Source organism: Triturus cristatus, chromosome 5_2 (genome assembly GCF_964204655.1).
Source record: "Triturus cristatus chromosome 5_2, aTriCri1.1, whole genome shotgun sequence".
NCBI classification, from domain to species: domain Eukaryota; kingdom Metazoa; phylum Chordata; class Amphibia; order Caudata; family Salamandridae; genus Triturus; species Triturus cristatus.
Window position 1 is genome coordinate 212,826,869 of NC_140588.1, and position 26,163 is coordinate 212,853,031.

At 43.1% G+C, this 26,163-nt stretch overlaps 1 pseudogene; it reads right to left on the reverse strand.

The window, feature by feature from the left end:
• Positions 1-23,012: 23,012 nt before the first annotated feature.
• Positions 23,013-26,163, reverse strand: part of LOC146822811 (uncharacterized) — a 77,462-nt pseudogene continuing 74,311 nt past the window's right edge.

Consider the following 26,163-nt stretch of genomic DNA (forward strand, 5'->3'; position numbering starts at 1 on the left):
AAGGGCAATGGGAGACACAAGCTTAAATGGCTTGTGCATAGCTTTTGAAAGATGTCCTCAAACTCTCTGTTATATGTAAGTACTGCTTGAGGCATCGTACCACACACAACTTAGGTTGTAGAGGAAAGGCAGGGTACATGATGACAGCAGAGGCAATTTTGGTACACCTTGATATTGTAGAATTAACCCCCAAAGGAGAACATTGCATGACAGAACTCTCTTGTGTTGTTGCATCTGATGTCCTTCGAAAAGAAACCAAACATAACAACCATACTAATTTTGCTGTCAACAGATTCAAGGATAACTTGTCATTGCCTTCCCATGATAGAAAAAAGCTGTAGAACCATCTCAACATCCCATAAAGTGGATAAAATATGTAGGCTTAAGTGGATACATATGCCTCATACTCACCAATAATTTATAAATCGGTGTTTGCTCCCCAATCGGCTTACCTTCAAAGTTATGATGTCCTGCTGATGAAGTTATCCATTAATATTTCTGTGAGCCTTCTGTCCCACTACTAAGGATGTCACAAAGCATTTGTGACATCAGAGAAAATAGTACTGATATCTTTTACCATATTCCAGCTGCTCTGCATATCCCATGCTGATCTTTAGGCCCATGTTATACCTGGAAACTCTGATATAGGTATAAGCTGATTCTGAAAGCCCTGGCATGTCTGTGAGAACCTGAAAGGCTCCACAGCACCACAGTAAGCCTGCCCTCCAAAATCAGGTTGCAGACTGTCCCCAGAGGGTCCCTCAGCAGCTGAGGGAGGGCTGGAATAAGAATTGGGCAACTGACTGACAGTTCTAGGAGAGAAGGGAACCAAGGATGCACTTTCCTCAATGGAGTTAATCGTACAAATCAACATGTAAGTCGCGGTTGTAATTTTAAAGAAAGATGACCCTTCTGAGTAGACCCTGAAGAAATCCTGTGGAAGACAAGAGGTTGGAGAGCGACCCCACCTGTGGATGCCTTAGGAACCAGGATACCTGAACCAGGGAAGCCGGGTGCATAGGTGTGAAGTGGCTTCGGAGACCTCCGTCGAATCCAAAAGAGGATTTTAGAAAGATGCCGCTACTGGAGAAGTTGAAAGTGTCTGTTGAAACCCAAAGATGGATTCAAGATGTGAAGAGCCTGCAAGCAGAGGAGACAGAGTCCATGCCACTCAGGAGTGATCAGGAGGCACGGAAGATGAATGCCCACCAATTTCAGGTGCTACAGGAGCGCTGACGGTGACCTTGAACCTGCAGCTGTTTGGACCAGGTGATGCTGTGGAAGACCAGCAGCCATACACAAGCTGTCCCACATCGGATGTCGAGAGCTGAGGATCCGGTGTGCAGCGAGAGCACCAACAAGCCTCGGCAACTGCAACCAATTTGGAAGGTGTAATGTCAGGACCAGCAAGGTCCAGGAGACTCTCCACAAACAGGGGAGTAAGGGCAGGCCCTGAGCAATCAGGGGAGCCCAAAGAATTCAAATGTGACCCTCGACAGAACCCACAGGCTGGTGGCACTGGAGTTTCAAGAGGACCTCGAGCAGCTTACCAAAGAAGCAGGCCCATGCTGCAAACAATGCGGTGTGGTCGAAGATTCTGATTCTTATCTCTGGAGATGCTTGAGGTTGGGGCTACTTTGAACCCGAAGATCTTGATGGAAGGAAGCCAATAAGCCTTTGCAATGGCAAGATGACGTGGTGCACAGGGGTTTGGTTCCTGTGGCTTCGATGAGGGATACTGGCCTCAAACTTGGTGAGAGGACACAGCAGACCTTGAGAGATGTGGAGAACCACCAACTGTATTGCTAAGCCTTTTGGAGTTTGTTGGAGCCCAGGATCAGCAGACCGGTCAGCTTAGTTGTGGTGCCTGCAGATGCAGGGAAGTGACTCCTTCACTTCAAGGGATATTCCTTCAGGTGTCTTGGTGCCCTAAGTCCTTGAAAGGTTTCATATATTGAGCACAGGCATGGACGTTGCAGCAGACGAGCAGGACGAAGAGATCAGGAGCAGCAGAGGTCTTCCCAGTTGCAGCCTTGATGCCCAGAATGAAGTCCAGCGAACTCCAGAGTGCCCAGACAGTCGAAGTTTAAGTGGTGTCTAAATTGAATTGTGCCTCACGATAAATCTAGGGACCCACCCTCAGATAAGCCCTTAAGTACCCTAAGGAAAGGGTTGAGATGATTCAGGGTCCCCTCCCAGAGAAGGGTTTTGATAGTGGGCAGGATACTCCCATGTCCTTTGTCCAGTTTCGCGCCAGAGCCGAAGCCACAGCTTCCTGAGCTGGTTTGAGCTGGACTAAGCAAGGAGGGCACGGCATGTGCCCTTCAAGCAGACTTATTGGAGCTTATCTGTAGAAGAAGATAGTCCATTACACCTGAACTGATTAGTGTCATGAATCAAGTTGTATATAATGTGGCACCCATACAAGTAGGGACATGAAAGTTTCTTCTTCATATAGACACAACAGATCTTCTAATAGACAAACCAGGTCCAGAAAAGTCAAAAGCTGTCAAGATTAAGTAAGGTCATATTTTCAGTTACACTTTGTTTTTTCACTTTTTTTCACTCATCACGCAGTAACTTGTACTTTTAGGTCCTGAGGAAGGCTAGACTCTCTTTAGGTCAAGAAAGCTGAAAAATGTAGTCTGACCCTCGAACTAGATAGTTACAGTTATTTTTAAAAAACTGCTTTAGCTCTGTTTTTAATCCTGACACCAGGAGATTCGTAATAAAGATTTCTTCTCCTGGTAGTTAGTTTTACTACACTTCTTATCACATCCCCTTTTTATTTTTTGCACTGCGCCCATCACTTTGTCAAAACTTCAGCTCCTCGTCTGATGGATTTTAGTATATCCTAGCAAACACTGAAAACATCCCTGAGCTTCCCCCTCCCAGTGAGGGGGTTGAAGCCCTCGGTTGTAGTAGGAGTTACAGCCGGGAGGAAATCCCAGATGATGAAGCATGTCACTTCAGTGACTGATGGTATTCCGTGCTTTAATTAGGATCTCCCTGGGTTTGACGAGGTACTATTTACTTGTGCTGTGGACGCCAAATGGCGCTTTGTAACTGTTTAGACCTACAGATAATACAGTTTGTTTCTGAGTCGTATGGGGAAAGTATCTGTGCTGGTCTTTAAAATTTCCCTTGGACCCTCCTACCCTGTTCTGTATCTTTTTTTAAGTGAGATGACCCTAGATATAAGGAACCTATATCGTTCGTAAGTGGTGTTAGCACCAACTTACACAGGCTGAAATGGCATGTCTATAGTGACAGTTTGAATGGTCTCACATGGGTGACATTATACATGCTTCAGCCTATGGGGGACCCCTGGGGTACCTATGCCCTGGGTACCTTAGGGGCTTATAAGGGTACCCCAGTATCCAATCTGGGATGTAGCTAAGTACTTACCATAACAATTTAGGGGAGAAAGCAGAGAGACTGGGGTCCCAATTAGCAGGATCCCAGTCAGACTAGTCAGAAACAGCATAGCAACAGGCAAAAAGTGGGAGTAACCATAAAAGCAGATCCTACTTTCCTACAGTCGCGTACAATGTCTCTAAGGAAAGTAAGCTAGAGTCTCCTCTATAATTTTGGGGGGAACTGAAAATACTCCAATTTCTGGAGGAAACTTAAACATGGAATAGAATCTGCTGGCTGCACTTCCTTCACAACGGGGGAATTATTGCAGAGGAAATTCAGTTATTAAGTTCTACTACATATTTAGAGTTTCTGGTAGAAATAAGTAGATTTTCAGTTCAAAATCGTTAATAAGGCAGACAAGGGCACCTCCTCCAGCAACTGTTATCCCAGTGGTGGTATACGCTATGGGCCTGATTCACAAAGGGCCTTTTCACTCGGGATGGAAGCTCCGCAGTCGTGGGGAGTCTCCGCACTTGAGGTGTAATCTATGCAATGAGAATATTCATTGAGGAAATTCCACCCTGACTGAATAGACTCCCCCATGACTGGGGGGCCTCTGCAATGAGTGTGGAGGCCCCTTGTGAATCAGGCCCTATATGTATACCACCCATATCCCAGCAAGAGTGAAAAGAGTTGACTTACACTAGCTTACACTAGATGTACCTACTGTCCAATTCTGCTGTCTTTTAGGCACAGCATTTCACAACTCCACACTTGAGTGTGGTTCACAATGTTGCTTGCATCAGTTTCTTGTCTAAACCACGTAGGCAACAAGAACAGTAAACACTGGCAGTCTGCTTCTTTGCAATGATGGTAAAGCTCACCAGAGAGGCACTAAATGTGGATAAGGGACCAATGATCTGGTGACAAGGCCACTAAGATCAACATAGGTCCCATGCTCAATATCACACAGGATGCAGATAAGGGGCTCATATGAATGGGTCAAGGTTGTGTAGTCCCACAAGGATGGGTAATAATTCAGGAATTATCTCACTTACACTTGCACAGATTGTTTTAGGCAGCCCTTTCCGTTTCTCCCATTAGCATTATTAGACAGCATAGTGTATTGTTTGAGTAGACTAGGGACTTCCACGCAGGCAATGGCAGCTAAAGGGCAGATGAGCAGAACCTCAGAAGAGCACCAGATGTATTCTCATCTTAGAGAAAAGGAGCAACCTCTACTGCAAGTTCAAAAACGTAGCAAGGCTGAGTTCACATAGTCCTACACATGCAGGTTGGGCAGTAGTCTACTGCATGTGCATGAATTCCAACCACTCAGAATAGACCGAGTTCTCATGCATCATTAAAGGATACAGATGTTACTGGATTAAATCATGCTTTTCCAGCAACCAGCGTACTTTGCAGGCACAAGTGGCCATGTGCCACCCCAGACAAACTTAGCTTACTAAAGCTGCTTGTGGGAAACTATGTGTATCCCAATCCAGAAAGGTTTTGGGGTAAAAGAAGTCATGGTACACAGAGCCATTTTATCACATGGACATAGTGATCAGATGCCCAGGCCCACCACAAAAGGCTCCAGATAAAGTGATCATTATTTTTTTACCTGTGTCTTGTCGCAGGGATTCTTCTCTGGAACAGAAACTATGCTTCGGACCATAGAACATCAGCATGTAGGGACTGAGTCACCATAATACCTCACTACCTATGAGCCTGAGTCTGACTAGTTATAGTCCCTCACTTGCAGGAGGATAAATCCCTAATACCATGGACATCTTTGGAAAAAAGGTGCAAGGGTATTGTTGATAAGCACTGCTCAAAGTTCCCACAAGTAAGTACCTGTCCAAAACATTGGTGCCACCATGTTGCAGGGATTCTGCTCAGGAACTGAACTATGCTTGGGACAATAGAACATAGGCATTTACGGACTGAGTCCCTATATTACCTCAGTATCTATGAGCCTGAGTCTGATTCGCTACAGTGCCTCACTTGCCCTCCTAACATTACCAGAGAAACAAGTGAATTGGCACTCCAGAGCACAACACTCTCGACCATCTCAGGGATAGTGGTAACAGGACACACCCTTTCGCTCTCTCACGCATACTCATCCACAATATAACAAAAAAAAAGACTCAAAGGAAGTTTAGAATATTTATTCAACCTATAGTGTCCTAAAATGCAGTATTCATGCCACAGTTAGAAAACAAATGCATATCAAAAAGACTGTTACCATGGCTATTAAACCATATACTAGGAAAAGTTGTGTCATGTTATAAGACAGATTAGCCTAAACCGCCCTCTTTCTACTGAAGCTAAATGATTATATTTCAAAGATCTCTGGGATTAGTATCAAACCCCGTACCTTAGCATACACCAATGGAAGTTCTGCATCTCATCTGACGTAGAAATATTGTCTCATAGAAAATATCAAGTGGCATTGTTGTTTGTTCTTGTCTATAGTGTTCATACTAAATCCCAGGAAAAGAACAGAACTTGAAAACATATGTAGGTTTCTTGTGAAAGTACAGTATGGCATAAAAGCAAGCGTGTTTATATAGTAACATGTGCAAATAAAAAAGTGCGCTCACTAATTTGCACAATCAGGCTAACACAGGAAAAACTACACTGGGCCATACAGAAAACACAGGACACCTTCCCTTTGGTCAGGACAATAGCACTGAAGAGAATACTAAATGTAATAAATGTAATCAAAAGGTAAACATACTCAAAGCATAGTTTATAGCTGGAAGTTACTGTAAATGAATAGAAGAGAAGGTCAATTTGGAAAAATATTCAAATGTTGGTGCTTCGAAGGATTCCATTGCATCACTCGCCACCTCAAAGGCTAGAGACTTCATAAAGGAGTATAATTCCACACATGAGGATTGGTCAACTGCCCAGGTCACGTGTTCCAAAAAACAGATATGATCTCCGATCTCAATCATTGCTGGGATAGTTACTGCACAACATGCATTTGTGTTAGCAAAGCCTGATTGCAGTGAGCAAGGTGCCAATGCACAAGTTTCGTTGGAGGTTAGTGGCACAAACTTCGTATTGTGAAGAAGTTGCAAACCCAAGGAACAGTTCTGAAAATGGGTCTCTAAGGGACTAATTAACAGTCCAATGTACAGAACCCATTCAAAGGGGCAGCGGATACACTGGAACGCGGGTTGCACGCAGGAAAACCAGACAGGCCGGAAGGTTAGAGACCAATCAAGATCCAGTTCCTGCAGTAGAAGCATTCCAAAGATCTGAAGCTTATGCTCATGGTAGTGTTGGAGCTGTGCCAGTTCCAGAGCGCCCGCAAAAGGAACATCCATTGCGGAGATGAAGGAACCGGATGAGAACGCTATAAATGAGGAATAACAGCAACGGGAATCCTCTGAACACACTAAAAAAATCAGAGAGGATAAAAGTCGGTATTACTCCAAAGATGGTTTGAAAAGAACTACCGAGGCCGGAGCCCACAACCTTAAAAAAGTAGGCAAGCCCAGCTGTATTAGAGGCATTACAAATATGATGCACTAATTATCCAAAGTGCAGGGGAAGATTTGTACTTAACAATGACTGTATTTCACTAGAAGTGCTAGCCACCTGCAATTCAAAGGTCTTGTGATCAGATATAAGGGTTACTTCTTGTTGAAACAATAATGCTTTGATTCTGCTTAGCTTGTTGAAATCTGCCTTCAAAGTTGAAATGAAGGGCCACAATGAGCTACATACACTCCCATGCGGAGGGGTAAAGGAGACGTTGTTGCAACAAGTGACTAGCTGAGAAACTGACAAAATATACGGGACTCCAGCCCGCATTCTGCCACAGTCATGATCACTAAGCATGAGATCTACTCCCATTAGAGAGTACCATAATAAAAGAAAGAATTGCGGGAACCAAATTAGGTGCCATGAGTTTTGACCTGTATACAAACAAGTGAATGTACGACAGGAGAGTCACATTCTTCTCCCATAACAAAAACATCCTTATTAGAACGTTCACAATGTTATGTAAAGGGAAGTGACCATAACTCATTAATGAAGCTGCCTCTAAGGGGTTCATATCTACCTATAGGGAAATGTTTCATTCACTATGTAAATTGAAATGTCGATATAGGCAGTGAAATAACGCCATGTATTAGTCAGACTGTCGAAGGCGTTTCAGTTATGGTGAATGGGAGCTGATCCAATTGTTCTGAATGCAGCATTGTGTGGGTCGCGTCTTTCATAGCCATCAGTTGCCCATCTAAACTACATAGTAGATCTAAGCTAACTTTGCCCATGATACAATGTTGATATATCACTCTGCAAAATATCATTAACAGATGACACAATTCTGTTTAAATTGTAAATATGAGATGACAACGCATTAATTCATTAATACTATTATCAACAACAGCTAGCACTTAATCTAAATTATCTTGGTCAATTATTCTTAAATGTGCAGCAGCTTCCATTAGGGACAATTTCAAAAATTCAATAGAAGCAGCATATATAGATCTTTTGAAATGTGGGAAATTGGGACCTAAAAGAAAATCTGACAAATTCATGTCTTCGGGCAGGAGAGAACGATGTTGTTTCACTGCAATACCAGACTGTGCAGACTGAGAGTATAGGGGATCAGGTCTGCTTGATTTAAACCACCCACCAGGACTTGAAAATGAGGATTTAAATGTGCCATTCTGTACCATGCTATTTAATTGATCTTCGTTGTAGTTTGTTAGACTCTGCCAGTTATCAAAGTTGGGAATTTTCTTCTTTAATTTCTGCAAATCCCAGACAAGTAGTCTGTTGGATCGTTTCATTCAAGAAAATCATTTGTGTGGGAATCAAACAGGCTAGAAATAAACTTCCTGTGTCCTGCACCTGCCAAGACATCATTCACAAAATTAATTAAAAAACTCTTTCCAGTAATCATAACCTTTGAGGGCTAACTGGTCAGCATACAAAGCTGTAAGATGAGTTTAGTTTGAGTATGCATATATTTTTTGGTAGGGTCTTAACTAATTTGAAATCATATGAAGTGGGGGGGGGGTCTGAAGTGTCATATCCCATAAGATATGTGAACTTGTCTTTTTGCTTTCTGGAACTCCCTTGAGGGGGTGTTGGACAATGTCCCCATTGTGTATTTATTAAAATGGGGATGCTGTCCACTTGCTCTATGCAGAAAAAGCTGTCCATAGTGATGAGAACAGAACATATATCAGCATAATTAGCAGATAAAGATATATATCCTCCGATTCAAAAACAGTATAGTACTCTAATTCAGAAAGCATTGAATTTACAGTGTCAACATCCCAATGATCCGAATATAACCCTGGTACTATTACATCACCCTTAGAAACTATGAACATATATGGTATTTGCAGGATCTTCATAGGGCTGAATATGTGAAAAGGAACCTTATCGCAAACAACTGCATCAGTCATTGGAGCGGCTAAAATGTGAACCGGGGACAAGCCTCTTTTCAATCTATTTGATGAAGAATGAGGGGCAAACACCTCGTCGACCAGTTCTGCAGCAGAACATTTCGGGAGGTAATGGCCATTGATTAACAAGAACAAACCTGACACAAATCCAATCCACATGAACAGGATAACCACAGAGAGTATGATCCAGACATAAAACCCAGGTGGGGCTACATAAGTGTGTTTTAGCCATGAAATAAAAACACAAATGTGTGCTGGGTGTGGGTGCAAAACAGAAGAATAGTCCAAAGAAAAGTCATCTTAATCCATATATTACACGGAGGTACTCAGCTGGAAAACAGGAGGCTGTGACTCAGCAGTAGGGCTTTACAAATGAAATTCAGAAGGATTTGCCAATGGTGGATCTGTATAAACAACATCCAGTGTAGAAGACGTGATAGTAGAAGCAGGTATTGTATCAGTTAAGTTGTTAGTGGAGGGCTCAGCCCCACCCCCCCCCCCCCAAGCCAGGGAGTATCAGCATCGGTGATGCTCACAAGCTTGTGGAAATAAATTACTATTCCATTGCATACTCTGAAGAATGGGCCACATGATGCCATTTGACATGTTCAATAGAGATAAAGAGCTTGTCTTTATATCCTGGGAGTGGTGGCAAAATCACAGTGTGTGTATCTTGAACACCAAGGACTGGAACAGGAGCACAGTACGTAGGGTTGAATTCCTTTTTGATTGCCACCTTTTCTCGAAACAGATCTCCATCTTTTGGAAGCCAGATAGAAACTGGAAGTGAATCGTTAGCACATGAAGAGAGGAATGTAGGCAAATGCTTGTAAGATTGAGCATCACAGAACTTTTGTAGGTCCTGTAAGAGAGCACATGTTTATCTACATCAACGGATGCGTCTGCCCCCACAATGTCGGGACCCGTCAAGCTTTGTAACATACATCTTGATCCCAAAAAGCACTTCATACGGGGTCCACCCACCCAGAGATCTTTGGGAAGGTTATTTAATAATCTTAGACGCCCATAGAGATGGTTCAACCAACAACGTCCTGTTCCTAATACCCTTACCATTAAAGACTGCTTTAAGTCACGGTTCATTCTTTCCACTACAGAATTGCCCTCTGGCCTATATGGTGAAGAATAATGCACTTGTACACCCATGGACTTCATTGAATCATGGAATCATGGAACTCTTTAGAAGCGAAAGCTGGATTTTGGTCCATATGGAATGCACAGCAGGCATATGTACCGACAAAGACTTGTAAGACTTTAATAATCGTACAAGCGTCAACCAAGCGCTGTGCCCAAACTCAGAGGAATCTATAGCAAGATGCAACTGCAACCAAAATAAGCGTGAACACAGTATCTGAGATCAGTGGACCACAATGATCTAAGTAAATACAGCCAAAGGGCTGGTTGAAAATAAAGAGATGTGTCTGTTGGGGTCGAGACACAGTAGAACTTTTAATCTGCTTACATATGTGACAACACAAAATGTATTTTCTGGCTTGGTTGGTATAAACCTTGCCACCAATGACGGCACTGTGAGAGTGAACTAGTGGCAGTCACTCCTGCTTGGGCAAAAGCTACACCTTCATGTGCGGCTACAATTATATCATGTCTGCGGTCTGCGTTGGGTAACACACGATCACCAACTCCAGGAATAGTTGCAAAAGGAACATTTTGGTCATTTAAATGATAGCCATATTTAGAAGGAAAACCCTTCTGTAAAGGGGTTCGTTCTTAAAAGCATTCACGGCAGCCAAGATATTGTTGTCAATACAAGTTTTAGAGCATGTTACAGCTGCACCTTTTACTGTGGCTACTACAGATTTAGCTGCTTCATCAGCCAGAGAATTTCCTACAGTCTGTTCTCCCACCCACTGATGACTCAATGTATGTATAACATGTGTTTGTGGCAATATAGCCTTAAGATCTGCCACTTTAACCCAAAGCAGTTTGTACTTTATTGTGCTACCCTTTGAATCCCGGAAATCATTTTGTTGCCAAAAATGTACATTATTGTTAAAGGACTGTACGCAAAAATACAAATCACACATAATAAGTGTGGGAAGTATAGGATCCATATTTTTAAGAGCATGAAGTAAATCTTTCAGTTCAGCCAACTGTGCAGTACAGTCTCCTAGAGATTGTGTGCAAGTTGTTTGGGGTGAAAAACACCATCAAACATAGTACCAATAATTTGACGCATGCTGCAGAATACTGCTGCTTAGAACCTATTGCAGGTTGTGCAGAACCATCAGCATAAATTATATATTTATATTGATCAAAGAAGCAGAACTGAAGAAGGTAAAGGATAGACATGTTCAAATTGCAACAATTCTTGCGTTTGCAAGGAAGGGTCAAAGACGAAGTCTACATCTACGGCTGTTAAGGACGTAGCCCATTGTATCCAGCCAAGATAGACTGCTTCCGCATTAGGAACGCTTGCTTTGGTGACAGCCTCTAAGGCTGGTACCGTAGAAACAACAATAATGCATTTTCCTTCAGCGAGTGGCCATTCTTTATGGATGGGCATTTGTACAGCAGTCAGTATTTTTTCAGTAGACGCAAAACACATTTCTGCAGTAGAATATAAATGCGATTTATATGTTATAGGTACCATTTCACCTTTGTTAAAGGTGATATGCAGATATCCAATTGCACCAGAAAAAACACGGATGACTAAATTTGTGGTATTGGTACGCATATGTAAATGCTATGTTTCCAGTAATTCAGATTGTAAAGATCTAAGAGTGTCAGACTGTTCCAACTCCAGGAGGAAGTGGAAAAATCTGGGAATATTAATGAATAAATTGGATTAATACGTTGTGCATAATCAGGTAAGTATATGCAGAAAAAATTTAAAAAATCCCTCTAGGGATTGTAACTTTTTAAAGGTACCTGGAGGTTGTAGTTGTACACACTTTTCCAGAAAGTAAAGGGCAAGGCTCTTCCTTCATTTGTAAGTTCATATCCTAAGAAAAGAACATTCACAAAAGCTATGTTAAATTTTTTTAATTTAAACTTTTAGCCAAGTTCTGCCGATTGCAGTATTATGTGATAGACTCTGGCTAGATGTGGGTTTAAACCGTCGTCCATCGGGTGGATATCATCTATATAGGACAGATCATCAGGGTGTATTTTTTGAAGAATTGAAGCAATATGTGCCCCAATAACTCCTGGGCTGTTCTTCTAGCTCATAGGAAATTGGGCGTAATGCATTCATTCAATCAAGCAGGATTTTGTAAAGCACGCTACTCACCCGTGAGGGTCTCAAGGCACTGGGGGGAGGGTGGGGTGCAGCTCCAGTTCATTCAAAGAGCCATGTCTTGAGGTTCTTCCTGTAGGTGTGCAGGGTCGGGGAGAATCTGGTGTTAACAGAGAGCACTGGAAAGCCTAAGGTGCTAAAGGCTGACCAGTCTTGGCTCTCAGGAGCCAAAGTGTGACTAAAAAAACCATTGGAAATGTCCAAAGTGGTTTTGTATTTTTTACAGAGCACATTATCAATGAGCGCCGTACAATGGGTATTTTGCACCCCGCAAATATGCTTGTATGACTTTTTAAATGTCTAGACAATGCAATATGAATGATCTGGTTTCAGAACCGGAAAAAGAGGATTATTCATTGGAGAAACACAGGAACCTTCATGTTGTCTACCTTTCTGTTGTTGCTGTTGTTTAGATTTCAAAAAAAGAAACAAGGAGACCCTAAAAGTCTGAAGGGACCATGGGTGGACTTATGTTAAGAAAAACAATGGTCCCATACAAGGTAAATTGGTACAATATCACAATTTTACAATCAAAACTGGATTTACGAGTGTATCAAATGGAAAGATTGAAACATTTATTAACAATTAAATTCAATGCAAAAATTATTATACGGAAAGGTGAGTGAGCAGGACGTGACAGGGTAATGGGAAATCAGCCGATCTCCTTACCACAGGCAAATGACTTGAAAAGTGACTTTTCAATTTGTGAAAATGTAGGTAAGCAAAAAGTCACAATCAGAGTTACATCTCATACTCCACAATTAGACACAAATTACAGTATAGAGTCGAAGAGGTTTGTGTCGACTACGTTTCGATCCCAGCTAGGTATTGGGATCTCATCAGGACTAAGTGATGAAACAAGTGCTTGGGAAATTGCCTGGATAAGTATAAGTGGAGAGGGTAGGGAAAGGGCATGGAGAGAAACGGGGAGGGAAAAAAATAAAAAAATCATGATATATATCACAAGGGGCAAGGTCATATATGTTTATTTATGGTCAATATATAATTAAACAGAGACAAGGCTAGCGAGGCATGATTGCCTAAATTAATGCGCACATGGCATAGTAATAATCAAGGAAAAAGTCGTGAGCGCTGGCTCGTGGATGAAAGGGACCTGGTCAACTACTGCAATAGACATTGAGTTTAGGGCAAAGCGGAGTCATAAACAAGGTGTGTTGATATGACAGGTTAATGACCAATTGTGAAGGTTCAAATTAATAATAAAGTGAATTTACGTAGAAGAGTTGGAGGAACTGTCGGAATAACGTCAGGAATCAAATTGAGATGATTGCAATAGGTATTGTCTAAGTGAAAAGTCGAGGAATAGTGAGCTAGAAGTGTGCGCGCAGGAAGAATTGAGGGGGAGGCCCGATATTTAATTGAACGGGCCGGGTAAATCCGTGAAATGGGACCAAGAGTTGGCAAGGAACGGTACACTAGTGCAGTGAACAGAGGCAGAGAGAGAGAGCTATAATGCAAGGCAAGTTGAAGCAAGGACTTACTGTGAGGTTAAGTTGTTTTTAGCCTGGGGAATCCCGATGGATAGAGGGCAATTAAGAGGCGGGAGGCCTAGAATGAAGGGAAGGTCAGTTTAGATACAAGGGAGATAACAGGAGCAAGGGGGCAATTTGCAAAATGAGAGCCGAAGAACTTACCAGAAAGGTGATTGCGGCGGGCCGAGCCTGAAGCAGCGACAGATGAGAGGCAAGGGAGAAGAGGTGATGTCCCGTCCGGGACTGAATGGGCACAATGCCAGTAGGGAATTGTAAATTTAAGCCTGTGGGAGGGAGTAAATAATTCAATGCGCGAAGAGCCGAGTGACTTCTAAGATCGGCTGTAAAGACCGGAGGGCGCTTCCTGGATAGGCGGCAGATGAGAAGCAGGGGAGAAATGCTAGTGTACCGTCTGGGACTGAAGGGGCACAATGCCAGTAGGGATTAGTAAATCCAAGCCTGAGGGAAGGAAATAATTAAATCAATGTGCGAAGAAACGAGCATCTGCCAAAAGGTCAGTAAAGAGCGTAGGGCGCTTACCTGAATAGGCGATATATAATGAGTGAAGGTCGAGAACTTTGTGCGCTCTGGCCACGAGGGAAGCAATGAATGCTTCTTATGCTGTGCCCGCAATGAATGATACGACTTGGCTAGCAGACGTTTATGGGCTCTAAGTAAGCGTTGCGCCGGGATATGACGTTATCCTGGGGCGCGAGCATTACGTGGATAGAGTGAAAGAAATGACCAGAATAGGGTCATTCGGGTTACTAAACCACCTCTCAGCCTTACCTATATCATTGAAGAGCCGTTCAGCCAGTAGAGAATGCAAACAAGCAGTTTATTATCAATACTCTGCAGAGGAGCCCAAATACAACAAGCCACATGCAATGCTTGATATGGGACTGACTCCATAATCATACGCAACATAGTATAATACATCAAACATGTCATGAACCTCTAGAGCACGCCTACAAGGGAAAGTTACAGGTTTGAGGATACTTATTTTAGAGAGGCAGAGGGGCATACATAACCAGCCCGAGACGGGCCCACGGTATCTCTTAGCCAAGGTCAGCCAGCTGCATCCCTGCTCCTCCCCACGGAGGAGAGGTGCTATTAATAGAACATTGCTTACACACACAGAAAGGGCCTATTCATAAGCGGAGCAGCGCCCCTTGTTCAATAAATAAACAAAACTGGGCGTATACTTATCAGGTGTCATAGTGCAACTATCTGGGCCTATCTCGTTCGCAGTTTAAAGCTCACCGCGTGCTTATATATAACCATAATGTAAAATGGTGGCCAGCATACAAAATGTATGCCACCCGTCCAAGACTAATCTATATTATAAAACATCATCTTTATTATTATAGCTCAGTGGGTTTTCAAGATGCTTACCACTTCTCTATTTAGCTATTTAAGGCTAATCTAAATAGCGTAGCATAAGGGGCATAGCCCTATGATTATTTTGAAGCCTACAGACCCTCCTTTTAGCGTTATAAGCGAAATATAGAAGTGCGGGGGCCATCAGACAGGGTCTTTATCATTTGTCAGCATGAGGGAAAAACTAAAGGGTATGCAACTGTGCAAAACTAAGGCGAGGTTCAGTAGAATTCGGATCGTCAGTCCTCGAAAATACCTTTGTCGATATCCATCAGTTCTTGAAGTTCTTTCAGCATCATAATCGCATCCCTGGCTTTGGACTCACTTATTGGAACAGATGGAGTGAGTTTAGCCATGCAATAAGTGCAACAGGATGGAAGACAATTCATACAAAGGCAACAAGTAAAGATGATCCCTGCAACTACTACTAAACCCATGAGAATCTTCTATTCCCCTTGCTGACATCAGTCCCCAGACCCACTGGGTCAGAGACCCTGTACCATTATCTTCATGTATGTCAGAGGCTAAACTATGGAGTTTCTGAATACCTAAATAAACGGTAGGGGCGTGGTCTGGTATATAAACACAGCAGCTGCTACCGATCACACAACAGGCTTCATCCCTCTCTACAAGGATGACATCAAGAACCATCCTATTTTGAAGAGCAACAAGCCTGGTCGCCTGAAGCTCAGCTGTAATATTTGTGAGTATATCAGCAGTAGTGTTAATGACAGCTTCCACTACTCTAGGAATATGGCGAATTTGCCTGCTATTATACATAGGTCCCCATAAAGGCAACAATCCCTCCATAGCATCAACAAATTGCTGCAATGTAGTATCTACCTGATCAACATCTTCAGTGTTGATAATTCTCTTTACTCGCGACAATGAGATACACTTTTTCTGCAACTTGTGATCCTTAAGTAAACTTGGCGTAGAAGGAAAGAGACATAACTGTGTCCTGCCCACCCCCTAGGGAGCCATACATAAGCATGTGTCCCACAGACAAAATATAAATTTGGGGGTGTGAGCAAGTGTAGACTACTTATTGTGGTCAATGTAAACGTGTAATTACAATGACTCTGACCCACAGAAACACTCCCAAACCCTTCTACACAAAATGGGGCTGATGTATCAATTATTGGTATAAGTATGGCCTCACTAACTCTGTAATATTAAGCCCTTGGAACTCCATCATCTCATCTTTTCCCCAGGAAATGTTTGCACTTTGCTCATAGACATTCATACAGGCATCTAAATGTAAAGTACCTGCCTTCCCTCCTTTTCCCTGAGTGTAACCCTGGTGCATCACTATATATTCCAACACTGCTTCATAATCTTCTTTAGTTAGTTTGGCAGTATCTGCATGTGAGTGGGTATACACTACAGTAAGGAGCTGGAACTTCACAACTTCCCAGATATGACAGAGGCAAGGATATAAGAAGATCATAGAAGGAAGTAAACCACAGATCCAACACTTTGTCGCATTAGTCGTTTGGTGTACTTCATGAAGCATCTGAAGAAAAGCATTTCCAAAATATATCTGCCTATGTCTTACTTTATGCGGAGCTGGGGAAACAAACGAATGCACAGGCGATTCAGGAGTAGTCCCGATCAGAACATGCATTTGGTGCTTACTTTCTAAATAAAATATCACACCAAACAGTATAATCATAATAATAAAAATACAAAATAAAAACACAACTTTGGTTTTAGTGGTACAACTAGGCCACCCAGGATCATTTTGACCTAGGGGTGGGGCCGCCAGAGGCTGCTCCTCTTGCGCGACAATTCGCCCAAACGGGAACAAATCTAACACCTACATTCTACAATAATGATGGAGTCACTTACGACCTTCTTCAATCAATAGGCAACTACGCCAAAGTCTGTTCTAAGCCTCTTTGGTAGGCTTCTATTGTCCATTTTTAGTTAACTCATAAAGGTAATCTATCATCATCGGATACTTGATCTCACTAAATTGTTTTGGCCTATGGACACCCCATATATTGGCAGGGTGCCCAAAAATGACCTTGTAGGGAGATAGACCTGTCCTCGTGTGTGCAGTCATTCTTTTGGACAAAAGGGCTAACAGTAACGCATTCTGCCAATTCAGGCCTGTGCTCTCCTGAATCTAAGCTAACTTCAGCTTAAGCGTTCCATTATATTTCTCCGCAAGACCTGCAGATTGGGGGTGATTTGATGCATGAAACTTCTGGTTTATATGCAACCCTTCACACACCAACTGCATAAATCGGGCATTAAAATGGCTGCCGTTGTCACTCCAGATCACCTGAGGCAAACCGAAACGAGGGAAGAACTCTTTATGAGGGCTTTCGCCATTGCATTAGCAATATTTTCCTTCACAGGGTACGTCTCCAGCCACCTACTGAAAGCATACACCTCCATTAGGACGTACTTCAAATTATTCACTCGTTCTAGCTCAATGAAGTCCATTTGGAGAATCTCAAAGGGAAATGAGGTTGGTGCGAAATTCCCAGAAGGCACAGGAGTACCTTTCCCAGGATTATGCTTTAAGCAAATCAAACACGTCTTTAGTAAATGAGTAGCTACCTTGGGAATGAGATCATTTCGCCACACTGGGTCTAACAATTTACAGATTCCTTTTGCGCTAATATGAGCGGGACCATGAGCCATAGTGACAACTGGGAAAACATATGCATTTGGCAGCAGCCATCTTCGGCTGTCAGACACATCAGTTCAGCACCCATCTTCATCTAGAGTACCTGTCCTTTCCTGCCATACAGCCACTTCATCTGTTGTGGCCTCATTCTGTATGTCTTTAACACTATCTAAAGTATTCTCGTACATCGCATTATCAAGTACCCACCTAGCAGGTCCTGCCACAAAGATCTTACTCATCTCCGATCTAGCAGTTTCTCTAGCTGTTTGATCTGCAAATGCATTGCCCCTACCCACGTCTTCTGTAACTACCTTGTGGGCACTGCATTTTATTATTGCCAGCTTTTCGGTTAACATCAAAGCCGACAACAATCTATGGACCAACGGGCCATGTTGTATCTTCAACCCATGAGATGTCAGGAACCCCCTCTCCGCCCAGAACCGGCCAAAATTATGAGCGACTCCAAACGCGTACTGGCTGTCGGTATAAATATTAACAGCCATCTTCTCACTTAACTCACAAGCTCTCAACAGGGCTACTAACTCAGCAGCCTGGGCAGATTGATACGGGACACAGGAAGTTTCTACGACTGTGCGCAATGTGGGGATCGCATATGCGGCGAAGCAGTGCCATCTGGTAGCTTAAGGCAGGAGCCATCGACAGATAGTTCCCCTTGGGGGTCAGATAAGGGAACATCAGTCAAGTCTACCCATCCCTTCGTTTCTTCCTCTGTTCTGTACATACAATCATGTGCATCTGCATCATGACTCGTCGAAGGGAGGGTAGTAATGTGGTTGGATTCAGAGTGACACATAGTTTAATGGTGACATGTGGAGCGAACAAAGTTAGCTCATATCCAGTCAGTCGTGCACTGGTAAGGTGCTGTGTCTGCGTTCTATTCAATAGAATGTCTACAGAATTGGGTACCATGACCGTTAGGTCAGTGTCAAGAATGAGCCCTGCCGATTGTCTGATTGAAATTTCCACCTCAGCAGCGGCTCTCAGACAACTCGGGAGCGCTCTAGCCACATTGTTAAGGATTGCATAAAAATAAGCATAGGGCCGGTACTTACCACCAAAAGCCTGTGTCAAAACACTCAACGCGCAATCATCCACTTCATGGACATACAATACAAAGGGCTTCCTATAGTCAGGAGTACCAAGGACAGGAGCAGAACAAAGCGCATGCTACAGCTGTTCCAAGGCATGCTGATACTCAAGCGTCCACGGCAAGGGTTCACACACATCTTTCGAAGTTAAATAAAGGAGGGGTTTTACAATCAAAGAATAATTAGGGATCTAATGTCGACAGTATGAGGTAATCCCAATGAAACCTCTCACTTCTCTCTGTGTCTTTGGCATGCCCATATTATTGTTTGCAGAAAGTCGTTCAGCTGTCAATCGTCTGCCCTCCTTCGATAGGAGGTGACCTAAATAGGCAACCTCCTGTCGACAATACTGAAACTTTGAAAGAGACGCTTTATGTCCATTTTGTGCCAAATGCATTAACAATTCAACCGTGGCTTCCTTACATCCTTAAATCCTTCTTCAGTATCAGAAGCCACGAGGAGATCGTCAACATATTGCAACAATACATTACCACCTGGAAGTACTAGCGAGTCCAATTGAGCATTCAAGGCCTTACTATAGGAGGAGCGTGACAGAACACAAAGCTTCTCCCAGATAAATTGAACCCGAAAAGATACCTTGAATCGGGATGCATCAGAATGCTAGAGAAGGCATTATTCAAATCAATCACAGAGAAATACTGAGCTGTAGGAGGGATCATAGTTAAAATCCAAGTGATTTCGGGAACAACAGGAAATTGTGGTACCACTATTTTATTAACTTCCCAAAGATCAATAATAAATCGGTACACATCAACATGGGCATCATGTGAAACTGAAACAGTCCTACGTCTGTGTCACCTTTAGCCCACAGCGTACTAGGCCCGCCCTTGAACTAATCGGGGAGAGGGGCGCCTTTGGCAAAGTGTTGTTTCGCCCGCGCCACATCAGGTCCAATCATCATATAAACACGGTCTGGGGAACAGAAAAGGGTTGCATGCAGCTTTTTCAACAGGTCAAGCCCCATTACATTTCCCCCACAATTTGAAGTCAAAAGAAATGAAGATTTCACTGAAAATGGACCAATTGTCAAAGCAAGGGGCTAACACCCGGCATGCCTGAAAATCCCACCAAAACATTATTCTTGCCAGACAGAGCTGCCCCAGGAACCAGCGAACGGAAAGCAGAGCTGTTCATAGCACCCGTGTCAATCAAAAACTTTTGAAAGGTACCAAGCAAACCTGCAGGAACATAGGGTCCGCGTTGATCTAGATTCCCTGAAACTGGTCCCGCACCCTGTCCGTCGCAGTCCTAGATATGGATGGACCTCCCTGTTCCGTCATTTACATCATAATCCTCGCGACAATACTGTCGTCCTCTGGGATCATCAAAGTAATTCTGATCCTTTTCAACATTCTCAAATCGTTCTAGTCTTCTTTCACCCTGTCCTCCTGTTCCTCTACTACGTCCCGGCAAACCCCCTCTCCTTGGGATCCCACCAGCCTGTAGCAGTTCAGGGCACTCATGTCACCAATGCCCCTCCTTCCGACAATACGCACATTGATTAAGTCCCTTAGGTACATATGGAGCACTCGTTCCACCACCTCGCGATACGGACCATCGCTGTTGCGCTTGCGGCTGACCCCTTCCTCTTCCACTACTTCCCTGCGCCTGCTGCAACAATACCTTTATCTTCAATTCCTTCCCTTTCTTCTCTACAATCTGTCTCTGTTCGTTCTCTCGATGTTCATAATATTGTGCCATGCTCAATATTCCCGAGGGAGTGGATGTGGAATGTTAGATTTGGGGGTCTCTAGTTGGCACAGGTATGCACTTGTGACAAATAGGGACCCTTGCCTCTAGTCAGGGTAAGGGGGTATGAAGAACCAGAACCTTTTGGGCCTGACGGCGCAGGGTACGCCTTAATCTTCTAGGTTCTCCTGCTCAGCTACACAGAGACACGGGACACTCTGTTAGGCATTAGAAGATCAGGTTTATTAGCTGCAGCTAGTACAGTTATCCCAGAAGTACACAAGGTAGGTTCTCAGGGGACTGCCACTTCACTCTGTGGCGCACAATCTTATATACTATATAGGTAACACATACATTAACCAAATATACACCCAGAACATACAAGAAAGAGCCAATAAGGAAAGTTGGAAAATAGGACAGAACCAATAGGAGAGATTTGAAAACAAAAGTGTCAGATGACTCGAAGAAACCTCTCCTCCAACTATGTTTGTCACCCCTCCCTCAAACTAATTTATTAACAGATTTGTAAATAACTTGCAGGTGGCGAGATACGTTTGTGTGTGTTGGAGGACAGTTGTGAAACAAGAGAATGCTAGCAGAGGACAGTGAAGGCCAGACGATAAGATAAAGTCAGAGAAGAATAGTGTGAACCAACAGATAGTTGAGACAGGGATTAGGAAAACCAGACAGGGATTAGTGTACTCGGCCAAACCTAACACCAGCGTTGCAAATAGAGGCAGAAAGCTAATTTTGACACGAAGCTTGCAGAAAGAGCAGAAAAAGACTTCGACCGTCGTGCAGCCTGAGTGAGGGCAACACAAGATGGCAGCGGAGCACAAAATGGTGGGTCGATACGATCACAATCGAAAATCGAAGTTCCTTAGACCCTCCTTTTGCCAGAACTCAGGCAAGATACTCAGGCTCATTTTAATCTGAGTCTATGTCGATAGCCATAAGATCATCGAGCTGTTGCTGTATCATCATTTTGATATTCTCTGTTCTTTGTGACTTGGGTTTAAGGATGCACATAGTGGCGCAGAGGTCGCAGATGGCGGGGCCACAGTGCATACAAAGGCAACAAGAGAATATGATGGCTAAAATTACTCCAAGAAACGTCAATATTTTCCAACCCCATTTGGACAGTAGTCCCCAAACCACTCCAATAATGACCAATCTCCTTCGTCCTGATGAATCGACTCAGAGATCATGTGTAACTTAGAGATAGTTTGGTATACTGTCGGAGCGTCATTTGGTATGAAAATACAGCAACTTGACCCGATCAATTTGCATACTCCACCACGATCTGCAAGAACAAAGTCTAAGGCACCTCGGTTTTGTAAAGTCATGAGACGATCGGCCTGTAGTTCTGCTGTGATATTGCTTAAGGCTCCTACAGTGATGTCTATGGTGGTTTCTACAACACGAACCAATTGCCTTATATTTCTGCTGTTGGCCATCGGACCCCAAAAAGGAAGAAATCCTTTGAGGAAATCTCCTCCCTCTTGTCCTGCTGTGTCCTTCGAATCAATAATCTCTCTGCCATATCAGTTTCGATGATGATTTGCGGAAGCGGTGTAAGTAGGGGGAAGAAGGAAAGCTATAAAGCTAGTACCGGAGAAACTCGTTAGCAACCACGTATAAGCCCTATTATAACAAATGAAATATGTGCCTTAAGACGGCACTAGAGGAGGCGAGTTTTGAGAAGAGTAGACATATATGTGAGAACAGCTATTTCTTTGTATAGTGTCAGCAGACTGACCCTTTATCTGTAAACAGAAATTGCCCTGATGTGGTATAGTCCAAATCGGTGAAGATTGTCCTTTTTTAACTTTATCACTAAGGCTAGTGACATATTGGGTGACATTCCAGTTAGTATACGCCTTTCTTTCGTCAATGGAGATCTTTCTATTTTCCATGATTTTAGCCATAGCTACCATTCCCTTTATCAATGAACTATGACTAAAATCCGGATCACTAACACGTGAACTAACGGATCGTCTGAATTTGCTTTGGTAGGCATTGGAGAAGTTGATAAAATAAGCCCAAGCAGAACCTTCATAGGAGAATGGAAGGACTAAATACGGCATTCCTTTTTCTACGGTATGTGGCATGACTCCACACACCCAACAGTCAGTTGTATTGATCACTAATTGATGTTGATGTAACAACTGGACAAAGGAATTGTTGTAATATTCAGTTCTTCTAATGAGTTCATGATGAGGAAGGGTATGAAATAGATGTGGAGAGACAGTAGAAGAAGACGAAGAGGTAGAAGGAGAGAAAACTTTTTGCTGCAGGGTAATAGCAATCCAATTTATACATGCCAAAAGAATACATAAAAATATAATAATACATAAAGCAATACCACAACGACTATATATTTCTTTACAATAACTCTTTTTATCTTTACCTTCTCTTTTGCCTAATGTAGTCTCCATCTTTCTAAGTGGATGCTCACGGCAATCTTCCTCAATCACTTAATTATGATTATCTGCCGTCCTATGACACTGCAAGTCCTGCAGGCCTATTGCCACTACTCAGGTCACAATCAAGACTCCTACCGTGACCCTGCAACCGGGACAGAGTGCTACACAAGAGATAAAGATTTTAAGTGTTCTTTGGTCTAGGTCTCAAATTATAGTGTTCTTTTCCAGGGGTGGTTTGGTTTTGAAACAATGTTCGTGGACTGGTCGTATTCAGGCGACAATGTGATGGTATTGCTTCCTGAAGAATGTCGTTGTCCTCTTTCTCAGACAATGTTCCATTCAAGTGTGCATCACTGAAGGGTACAAATCATGGAACTTTTTCATTTTCTGAGTCGCCAACACCTCTACAAACCTCTACGAACCCACTGATCAAAGGGTAGAGGCAATGGCACTTTCTTACAATGCACACCGTGAATCCAATTTTTCTTTCCTTCGACTTTGACTGCTGTTCTCGTGGTTAAAAGTACTAAACGAGGCTCCTTCCATCTAGGCTCCAAATTTTTTGTCCTTTGGAAATTCTTGGTGCAGACCCAATCACCTGGTCGGATGGAATGACCTGGGTCTGTGGAAGCCTCCGGTAAAGCACTTTGAACCTGTTGATGGAGAACACGCAATTTAATCGTAAGATCATGCAGGTAGTCAATCAACATTGGATATAGCAGGTCTGAGTATTTCTTAGGGCGAGGGACTCCCCATACATTAGCCGGGCGTTCAAAAACCACTTCGTAAGGAATAAGTCCCAAACGAGAGTGTACTGCAGTTCTGGTGGACAGAAGAGCCAATGGTAAAGCATCGGGCCAATTTAGTCCTGTACTAGCCTGAACTTTCGCTAGTTTTAACTTTAAGGTTCCCTTGTAGCATTCTACTAAACCCGCTGACTGTGGGTGATTTGCCGCATGGAACTTTTGCTTGATACCAAGACCTGCACAAACTTTTTGCATGACTTGGCCAACAAATTCGCTCCCATTTTCACTCTAGACAATGCGCGGTAAACCAAACCTGGGGAAGAATTCTTTTAGTAAAGCTTTAGCTGTGGATAAGGCTGTGTTGTCTTTTAAAGGGTATGCTTCTATCCATCTTGAAAAGGCGCATACTACCACCAGAACGTATTTAAGGTTGTTGCATCGCTCCATATGAATATAATCGATCTGCAACACCTCAAATGGATATGTTGGAGGAGCAAAATGACCCGCTGGAGTTGGGGTTCCCTTTCCCGGGTTGTACATCAAACAAATAATACAATGTTTCACTACATTGTCTGCGCATTTTGGGATCTCTTCATTTTGCCACACTGGAGCTAGAAGCTTGCATATACCTTTTGCACTTAAGTGGGCTGGACCATGCGCCATAGTAACCACTGGGAGTACATAGGCATCTGGTAACAGCCAACGTTGATGTTCTGATAATTCCACCCAACAACCCATTTCATCCAACATTCCTGTACTTTCTTGCCACTTGCTCAACTCTTTCTCTGTAGCCTCTTTCTGAATCGCTCTTACACTTTCCACTGTATCCTCATACATTCTTCTCTCTCTAACCCAATTTGCAGGACCCACCACATACATTCGAATTGTTGCATCTCTCGCTGTCTTTTTCGCTACTTCATCTGCAAATGCATTTCCTCGACCAGCATCATCTGCAATCTTTTTGTGCGCACTACACTTCACAATTGCTATTTGGGTGGGTAAGGCAAGTGATTCAAGAAGATCAGTCACTAACTGACAATGTTGTATTTTGGTGCCATGTGAAGTGATGAAACCTCTTTCCTTCCAAAGACGCCCAAAATTAAACGCTACACCAAAGGCATACTGACTGTCGGTATACACTTTTACTCTTTTTCCTTTTGACAATACACATGCTCTCATTAAAGCTATCAATTCTGCTGCTTGAGCTGAATTGTGTCTGATTCGTGCAGTTCCCACAATTGTATGCAAAGTAGTTACAGCATAGGCTGAAACTGTATCTCCATTGGGCATTTTAAAACCAGATCCATCTACCCATAGAGTTCCATCCGGATTCTCTAGCGGCGAATCTTTCAGATCAATTCTTCCTTTTGTCTCTTCCTCAGTACGAAAAAAGCAATCATGTTGCTCCTCAACACTTTTCTCATTTGGAAGGGGCAACAGAGTGGCTGGATTTAGGGTATTACATCGTTTGATGTGTACGTGGCTAGACAAAAGCGTCAGCTCATATCCAGTTAGACGAGCACTCGTAAGATGCTGTGTTTTCGTTCTGTTTAGTAGAGTATCCACTGCATGTGGTACCATGACAATAAGAGTATTATCTAGCACCACTCCAGCGGACTGTCGAATAGAAATTGCTGCTGCTGCTGCTGCTTTGAGGCAACTAGGCAATGCTTTAGCCACTGGATCTAACGTAGCCGAAAAATAAGCACATGGCCGTTGTTTGTCTCCAAATTGCTGTGTTAAAACTGACAGCGCACAACCCTCTCTCTCATGAACATAGAGTGTAAAAGGCTTACTGTAATCAGGGGTGCCTAGTACAGGAGCAGAACACAGAGCAGTACGTATGTCAGTGAAACTCCTTTGACACTCATCAGTCCAAGGAAGAGGCTGAGGTGTATCTTTCAAAGTGAGTGCCAACAAAGGCTTGGCCAGCAGAGAGAAGTTAGGGATCCACTGCCTACAGTAGGAAGTAATACCTAGAAAGGCACGTACCTCCCTTTGTGTGGATGGCACAGACATTTGTACAATTGCTTGGATGCGTTCTGGGGTTAACCGCCGTCCCTCCTTTGATAGGAGAAGACCCAAATAGGTAACCTCTCGACGAACATATTGCAGTTTGGAAGGTGAAACATTGTGATTCAGATTAAACAAGTGACGTAGTAATGCAACAGTCACATCTTTGCAAATATCCTCTGAATCAGCAGCGATTAACAAGTCATCCATGTATTGTATAAGAGCAGCACCAGATGGCAAATGAAAAGTATCAAGATGACATTTTAAAGCTTGGCTGTAAATAGAGGGACTTTCACAGTAGCCCTGAGGAGCGCGCTTAAACCAGAAGCTTCGGCCTCCAAGAGAGAAGCCAAAAATATCCCTACTCTCTTCGGCAATGGGAATACTAAAGAAGGCATTCTATAGATCGATAACAGAAAACCGAGTCGCTGTGGAAGGTATCATTGTCAACATATCAGTAATATCTGGAACGACAGGAAATTGTGGTACAACAATTTTGTTTACGTCCCGTAGATCAATTACGAAACGATATACAGGTGGCTGAGAAGGATCAGTGCGTTTAAGAACAGGAAG